Source organism: Pongo abelii, chromosome 3 (genome assembly GCF_028885655.2).
Source record: "Pongo abelii isolate AG06213 chromosome 3, NHGRI_mPonAbe1-v2.0_pri, whole genome shotgun sequence".
In the NCBI taxonomy this organism is placed as follows: Eukaryota; Metazoa; Chordata; class Mammalia; order Primates; family Hominidae; genus Pongo; species Pongo abelii.
Window position 1 is genome coordinate 95,194,522 of NC_071988.2, and position 8,939 is coordinate 95,203,460.

The window sequence follows — 8,939 nt, forward strand, 5'->3', positions numbered from 1 at the left end:
TAGTTATCTATTGTATGACTGTGCAAACCTCAGAAAAGTTTTTGTTGACAGAAAGAGTTGATACATGGGGAAAAAAAAGATCAGAATGTACGTTTTAAATATTTCTGAAAGCCTTGAGCGTCTCAGAAACAGGAAGTCTTCGTTGCTTTCTTCAGAAATTTGTTCTGGGCTAAGTGAGCAAAACACGTTTTAATGTCAGATATTTTAAATAACTTGGCGAAGGCATTTCTATGATACTACAAAAGTCCTTTATGTAAACTGGATTTCTAATACTGTGCTTAATAATGCTCATTTGAAATATTATTTCTGATCACTATTACCTTCGCAACTTGTATTTGTTTTAGCAGAATATTATCTTTTGCATAACTTCACAATATATTCAATTCTTATTTACTATATAGTAGAACCTCATCATTGCTGTTTGAATAGTAATAATTGTAATGTATTTGTATATGTGTGATTTATGTACTTCCTAGACAGTCAAAACCATCTGTTTTCCTTCCTTGTTGCTCCTTGAAAAACCTCTGAAGAGTTTCTGATGCACATTTAAAAGTATTATCTCAGATAAAAGAGAATTCATTATGTCAGACCTACCTCAAAAGTTTTAAGTTTGTTCTTAGTCACTTTCAGAGAAATGAACAATCCAGGAATAAATCTTTTAACTTACCTTACCTATTGTGGTTACTAGAACAAGGCACCTTTTTGATAATGAAACAGAAATCCTTTCATTCCTGGAATTTCCTGTTGGGAGTGTAGAGTTTTCTGAGCAATATGTAACGTTGGTTAGTTAAGCAATATGTTGTATTTTACTGCCAGCTTTGTTTAAAAAGGGTGTGAGAGGCTTTGATCAACAGGAATGTGAAGTCAAAGTTAAGAATGGCATCATCTTACCACCTGTCACATGAATAAACCCAGATTCATAAGCAAAAAGAAAAAAAAAAAAAGAAAAGAAAAAAAAAGAAAATCTAGCAAAGACCTAACATTTGATAAGTATGCAAAACAATATTCATGAACTTAAAGGACAAACACACAGGCACACCACCACCACTACAAGCCCCATCACCACATCAACAAAACAAAGATTTAAAAAAACTGAGAATAGAGCATGTCTTATAGTTGATACTTTCCCATCAAATTTTCATTAAGTCTGATTATGAATTCCCAGTGAATAACTGCTTTCATGCACATTTAAAATGTTCTTTTTACAAGAATTGGGAATTAGGAAATTGCTCACACTGGCAAAAAAAAGATGTCGCAATGCCAAGCCAAAAGTCACAAAATCCTAGAAATTCTGGCTAATGTTCGGCCATGAGTTTCTTACTAGCCACTTGGGATTTTAAAGCATGACTTCCTCTGGAGGGTAAACTGACCAAATTGCTTTAACAAAATATTTTATTTTGAATCATTTCAGTTTCCAAAGCATTCAGTATTAGTAAATCAGACTGGGAGTCATTTCATTTGGAACATAATGTCCCTTGAAAAGAGTTTTGTGGTTTTTCTCTAATTTAAATTTGAGGCCAGACTGATGAATGCTATGACCAGGGATTACATCATAGAATAGAGAAATATAGTAATAGCTCACATATTAGAAATAGACCACAGGCTAGTATCCGTCACAGTGTTGCTATGTACTAGATAGTTCTTTGTAATAAATGAAAGTTGTGAAAGTTTGATATCGAACTATATCTAGTCAGCTTTCTGCGATGGTTTGAAATTAAAATAATTACTTTAATTGAGGCAATACTTAGAAAAAAATTGTTCCTTCAGCCACTCACGAATACTTCTCTTATCCGAATTTAAGTCATTCTTCTGCCACAAACTTTCTGTATGATCTTAAGCAATTTACTATTTATTTAAGTGAAAATACTAATATCAGCTTTCTTCTCCATAAAACTATTCAGAAGAACAAAGATAGCTGTGAAAACTTTTAAAAATATTTTTTCTTCTTTTATGTTTTACATTGATGTAAAATTTACACAGTGAGATGTACATATTTTAAGTGTACAGTTCAATGAGTTTTGAAAATGTAAATAGCTAATCAAGAGAACATTTTCGTTTTTTTTTTTTTTCAGAAAATCCATGCTCTTTTCCATTCATTCTTTCTCCAGAGGAAATTGCTGTTCTGATTTTTAGTTTTGCCTACTCTTGAACTTTTTAAAAATGCAGTCATCCAATGTGTACTCTTTTATGCCTGGCTTTTTTTTTTTTTTGCTCAACTTAATGTCTGTGAGATTCACACATGTTATTGTGAATATTAGTAGTATACTTCTTTGTAGTCAATTAAATATTCATTGAATAATTCAAATTAAGCATTCAATTGTAGAAATATATGCAGGTTTATTTATTCATTCATCTGTGGATGGACAGTTGGGTCATTTTCAATAGTTTGACTATTATGAAGTGGCTGTAAACATTATTATATAAGTCTTTTTGCACGTCATAGGGAAAAGATTGCCATAAAATTATTGTCACTCTTCCTATTGAGATGTGGCATCTATGTTTCATACCCGTGAATCTGAACTGGCCCTGTGGCTGGTTTTGATCAATATAATTTGGCAGAACTGATGCTGTGTAACTTGTGCAAGGATACCTACAGCTTCCACCTTGGTCTTTTGGAATGATTCCTCTTGGAACCCAACCCCTGTGCTTTGAGAAGCCTGAGCTATGTGTAGAGGCCATATGGAAGAGAACCAAGGCACCCCAGCTGATGGGCCTCACTGGGCTCCCAGCTGACAGCCAGCATCAACCTGCAACCATGTAAGCAATCGTCTTGTACTTTCCAACCCAGTCAAATTTCAGATGTCTGCAACTCCAGCCACATGGAGCAAAAGTTTCACAGAGATGAGTCCAGTCCCCTATCAACCCAGATAATCCTGAGACAATAAATAGCTATTGTTTTAACCCACTAAGTTTTGAGATAATTTTTTACACAGAAACAATCAAATTATTTATTTTCACTTCTTCAGGATAAGTATTAGGAATAGAACTGCTGGACCATATAATATGTGTATATGAATCTTTATAGAAAATTACCAAATTATTACCAGAGGTAGTTTTACCTTTTCATACTCCCACTAGTTAAGTAAGAGTGCTCTGGTTTCTCCATATCCTCACCATAACTGTTTTTAAATTTTTAGCTACTGGCAGTCATTCATGCTATCCCATTGGGTTTTGAATTTTTATTTCATGATTACTAATAATGTTGAAAACTTTTCCTTGTGTTTAATTATCATTTGTAAATTTTCCTTTGTGAAATCTATTTACAAATCTTTTGTCTATTTTGTTGTAAATTGAGTTTTTGCCATTTTATATTTGTCAAGAGTTAATTGTATATTGTAGATACAAGTTCTTTGATTGATAGATAAATGTATTGTGCTTTTTTTTTTTTTTTTTTTTTGAGATGGAGTCTAGCTCTGTCGCCCAGGCTGGAGTGCAGTGGCGCAATCTCGGCTCACTTCAAGCTCCTCCTCCCAGGTTCACGCCATTCTCCTGCCTCAGCCTCCTGATTAGCTGGGACTACAGGCATCCGCCACCCTGCCCGGCTAATTTTTTGTATTTTTAGTAGAGACAGGGTTTCACCGTGTTAGCCAGGATGGTCTCGATCTCCTGACCTCGTGATCCGCCTGCCTCGGCTGCCCAAAGTGCTGGGATTACAGGCGTGAGCCATCGCCCCCAGCCCTTGTGATTTTTTAGTCTATAGCTTGACTTTTTATTTTCTTAAGAATGTCTTTGAGGAGGAGAAAGTTTGAATTCTGATGAAGTCAAACTTACCAATTTTTTAAATGATTAATCCTATTTTATGTTTGTCCTCTCTGAGAAATTATTGTCTCCCTCCAAGGTTGAAAGATATTCTTTTGTAAGTTTTCTTAAAGTTTTCGTTTACCTTTTATATTCATATATATAGGCCATGTTGAATTAATTTTTATGAATGATCCAAAATAGTAATTGAGATACATTGTTTCACTTTTTAATATAACTATCCAATTATTATAACAAGATTTTTGAAAACTTTTCTCATTAAATTTACTCAGAACCATTACCAGAATTCAATGATGGCATACATGTGCATCTATTTCTAGACTTTATTTGATTTCATGGTCTATGTGTCTCTTCTTACACCAAATGTCCTTATTAATCTAGCTTTATAGCAAGTCTTGAAATCAGATAGTGCATCAGCTAAAGGCTGTAACATTGGTCAATTTGAATGCTTCCTTTCTATCTTTAGCTTTTAAAATGGCTTCCTTCCTTTAGCATCATATCATATTGAATGGAGCATCTAGGATCTCCATTTTGAAGCATATGTTTGTAGGCAGCCATAGCCCCTCCAACAAATCTTAAAAAAAAAAAGCAGGCATCAAAGCCAAGCCAATCACAGCATTATAGCATTATTACAGGCATTGCAAGTATAATAGGTTAGCATATATGTGCTTGTAGAAATGAAGTGTTACCATTCTTGTGGTTTAAAATGGTCAGGGAGAACTCCCATTAGTTTCTATTTAGTACCACCAAGTACATGTTCAGCATTTCCTTTTATAATTACTATTGTCCCCATAAGATTATACTTTTTATTTTGAGGAAATTGTACAGGCAAACCTTGTTTATTTTGCTTAGCTTTATTGCACTTCACAGACGTTGCGTTTTGTACATGTTGAAGGTTTGTGGCAACCCTGCATTGAGCAAGTTTATTGAGAACATTTTTCCAACAGCATTTGCTCACTTTGTCTCTGTGTCACGTTTTGGTAAATCTTGCAGTATTTCAAAATTTTTTATTGCAATTATTTCTGTTGTGGTTCTCTGTGACCAGTGGTCATTGTTGTTACATTGTAAATGTTTTGAGATGCCACAAACTGTGTTCATAAACAAGGGTGAACTTAATCGATGAATGTGTGTATGTTTTGAATGCTCCACTGACTGGTCATTCTTTTATCTGCCTCCTTCTCTTTAGGCCTCCCTATTCTCTGAGATATAATAATATTGAAATTAGGCCAATTAATAACCCTACAATGGCCTCAAAGTGTTCGAATGAGAGGAAGGGTCACATGTCTCTTATGTTAAATTGAAAGTTTGAGGCTGAGAGAGGTCAGAAGCTATGTCTCTTGCACCAAAGAGTTAACCAAGTTGTGAATGCAAAATAATAAATAAATAAATAAAGTTCTGGAAGCAACCAGAAGCACTATTCCAGTGAATACACAAGTGATAAGAAAGTAAAACAGGCTTATGGCTGGTACCGAGAAAGTTTTAGTGGTCTGGATAGATCAAATCAGTCACAGTATTCTCTTACCAAAGCCTAATCCAGAACCAGACTAATTCTCTTTGAAGAGTTGATTCAGTGAAGGCTGAGATGAAGCTAAAGAAGAAAAGTTGGAAGGTAGAGGATGGTTTATGAGGTTTAGGGAAAGAAGCCTTCTCCATAACATAAAAGTCCAAGGTGAAACAGCAAGTGCTGATGTAGAAGCTGCAATAAGTTATCAAGAAAATCTACGATAATTGATAAACATGGTTACACTAAACAACACATTTCAATATAGACAAAAAAGCCTTCTATTGGAAGAAGATGTCGTCTAGGACTTTCATAGCTAAAGAGAATCTATGCCTGGCTTCAAAGTTTCAAAACTAGGCTAATTCTTTTATTAGGACTAATGCAGCTGGTGACTTTAAGCTAAAGCCAATGCTCGCCAGTTAGAAAATCCTAAGGACCTTAAAAAGAATGCTAAATCTACTCTGCTTGTGTTCTATAAATGGAATAATGAAGCCTGGGCAACAGCATATCTGTTTACAGCATAGATTACTGAATATTTTAAGCCCACTATTGAGATCTACTGCCAGAAAAAGCATGTTTTCTTTCAAAATATTATTGCTAAGTGGCAATGCAACTAGTCACTGAAGAGTTTTGATGGAGATATACAAGAAGATTAATATTGTTTTCATGCCTGCTAACACAATATTCATTCTGCAGTCCATGGATTAAGTAGTAATTTCAACTTTCAAGTCTTACATAAAAAATACATATTGCAAGGCTATAGCTGCCATGGTGATCCTCTGATAGATGTGAACAAAGTAAGTTAAAATCCGTTTGGAGAAGATTCACAATCTAGATGCCATAGAGCATTTGTGATTCATGGGAAGAGGTCAAAATCAACATTAACAGGAATAGTATGAAGGAAGTTGATTCCATCCCTCATGGATGACTTTGAAAGTTTCAAGATTTCACTGGAGGAAGTAACTGCAGATGTGGTAGAAACAGCAAGAGAACTCGAATTAGAAGTGGAACCTGAATATGTGACTTAATCCTGAAATCTCATGATAAAAGTTGAACGAATGAGGAGTTGCTTCTCACAGACGAGTAAAGAAAGTGGTTTCTTGAGTGGAATCTACCCCTAGTGGAGATGCTGTGAAAATTGATAAAATGACAACAAATGATTTAGAATATTACATGACTGAGTTGATAAAGCAGTGGCAGGGTTTGAGAGTGTTGACTCCAATTTTGAAAGAAGCTCCACTGTAAGTAAAATGCTATCAAACAGTATGACATGCTACAGAAAAAATTTTTATGAAAAGAAGTCAATAAATGTGGCACTTCATCATCTTATTTCAAGAAATTGCCGCAGCCACCTAAACCACCTCCCTGCTCCATCAGCAACCATCAACACCCAGGTAAGACCCCCTAACCAGCAAAAAGATTGTGACTCTGAGAATCTCAGATGATCCTTTACATTTTTTTTTTAGCAATAAAGTATTTTTAAATTAAGATATGTGTTTGGCCTGATAGCACGTTCCCATAGTCCCAGCTACTCAGTAGGCTGAGGAAGGAAGATCACTTGAGTCCAGGAGTTCTGGGCTGTAGTGCACTATGCCAATTGGGCATCCACACTAAGTTTGGCATCAATATGGTCACCTCCTGGGAGTAGGGGACCACCAGGTTGCCTAAGGAGGGGTGAACTGACCCAGGTCAGAAACAGAGCAGGTTGAAACTCCCATGCTGATTAGTAGTGAGATCATGCCTGTGAATAGCCACTGCACTCCATCATGGGAAACACAGTGAGACCTGGTCTTTCTTAAAAAAATAAATAAAGGTATGTACATTGTTTTCCATAGAATGCTACTACACACTTATGAGACTACAGCATAGTGTAAATGTAACATTTATACGCACTCAGAAACCCAAACATTTGGATGACAGCCTTTATTGCAATAATCATTTTACTGCAGTTGTCTGGAACTGAACCTGCAATGTCTTTGTGGTATGCCTGCATATACACGGGGCTTTGAAAAAGATGTTGTCCACAGGTTATACTTTGGAAGAAAGCTGACAAAATTTAGATGAATATGTAGTCACAATTACTTCTCAATACTCAATGGGTAAAATGCTGAATGCTGCTCAGCATTAATGGTGGCAATAAGAAGAAAGCATATAATTTCTCAGCAAAGGTGACACATAGTGCTCATTTAAATCAATAGGGATGATTAATAGGTTTTAGGTTAGGCACCATGTGGCACTGTAGGAGTGACAAGTTGAGTAGAACATGCTGACTCTGCTGCTGTGGATACTGAGGAGGAAAACACATTAGGTAGTATTTCAAAATATTATCCTGTTACATTCCTGTTACATAAGTCTGCCCCCAAATTACAATAGCTGACTCTAATCATCCATCAACTTTGATTCCGGTGTTGACAACATATTTTACAAGATGTGATTAAATATTTTCCTTTTGTATTCAATGGGCAATCTAACATCTGCATTTGCTGTCTTCTGCTCTTTGGGGCCTATCAATGAATCAACCAGTCAATCAAACTTGGGCCCATACTAGTTTTAAATTCCCTTCCTGGATTATGAATCTGTTACATCAATATTAACTAATGTATTATTCATTGTGCTTAGGCAAATACAAATCAAAATCACAATGAAATATATGCCTACAAGGATGGCTATGATCAGAAGGCCAGATGATATGAAGTGTTTCAAGGATGTGGAGAAATTGGAACCCTCATACATTGCTGGTGAAAATATAAATAATGCAACAGTTTTGGAAAACAGTTAACAGTCCTTTAAAATGTTAAACATAGAGTTTCTATATGATCCCACAATCTCACTCTTTGGTATATAACCAAGAGAATTGCAAATATATGTCCACAAAAAAACTTGCTTACGAATGCTCATAGTAGCATTATTTGCAATAACCCCAGAGTAGAAACAGCCTAAATGTTCATCAACTGATGAATGGGTAAACAAGCTGTGTTATATTCATGTAATGGAATATTATCTAGCATAAAAAAGTACTGATTTATGCTACAATATGGAAGAACCTTTACTTATTTTATTATGCGTAGGGAAAACATTGTGCTAAGTAAAAGAAACTAGACATTATGCTAAGTAAAAGAAATTAGACATTATGCTAAGTAAAAAAAAACTATGTCTTGAATGATTTCCTTTATGTAAAATGTTCAGAATAGGCAAGCAATGGGACTGAAAAATTAGCTTTTTCCAGGACCTTGGCAAGGGGAGAATAGGGAGTGACTGCTAATTGATGTGAGTTTGGGGAATGATTAAAATGGCTTTCTATTGAAAATAAATAAGACATAAATGCTTCATGTTGGCCCGAAAATTTCTGTATGACCTGGTCCCTGCAAACCTCTCTGACCTCACTCGTGCCATGTTTCTCTTTTCTAAGATTCAGCCATCAGCAGCTACTCTTAGTTATGAAAACACAGCACACTCTTTCCTGCTTCTGACTTTTACCCTCCTGTGCGTTCTGCCTGGAACCCACCTTTCTAGGCTCTTTCAGGCTTGTGTCGTTTTTATCCTCCAGTGTCAGCTTACAATGTCACCTTCTCAGTGACCATTGTTCTAAGGTAAGCATTCCCAGCCAAGTTCCGTTTTGATCAAGTCATGAAGTTACTCTGCCTCTTTCTTAGAATCCACCACAGTCTCCACCAAAGTG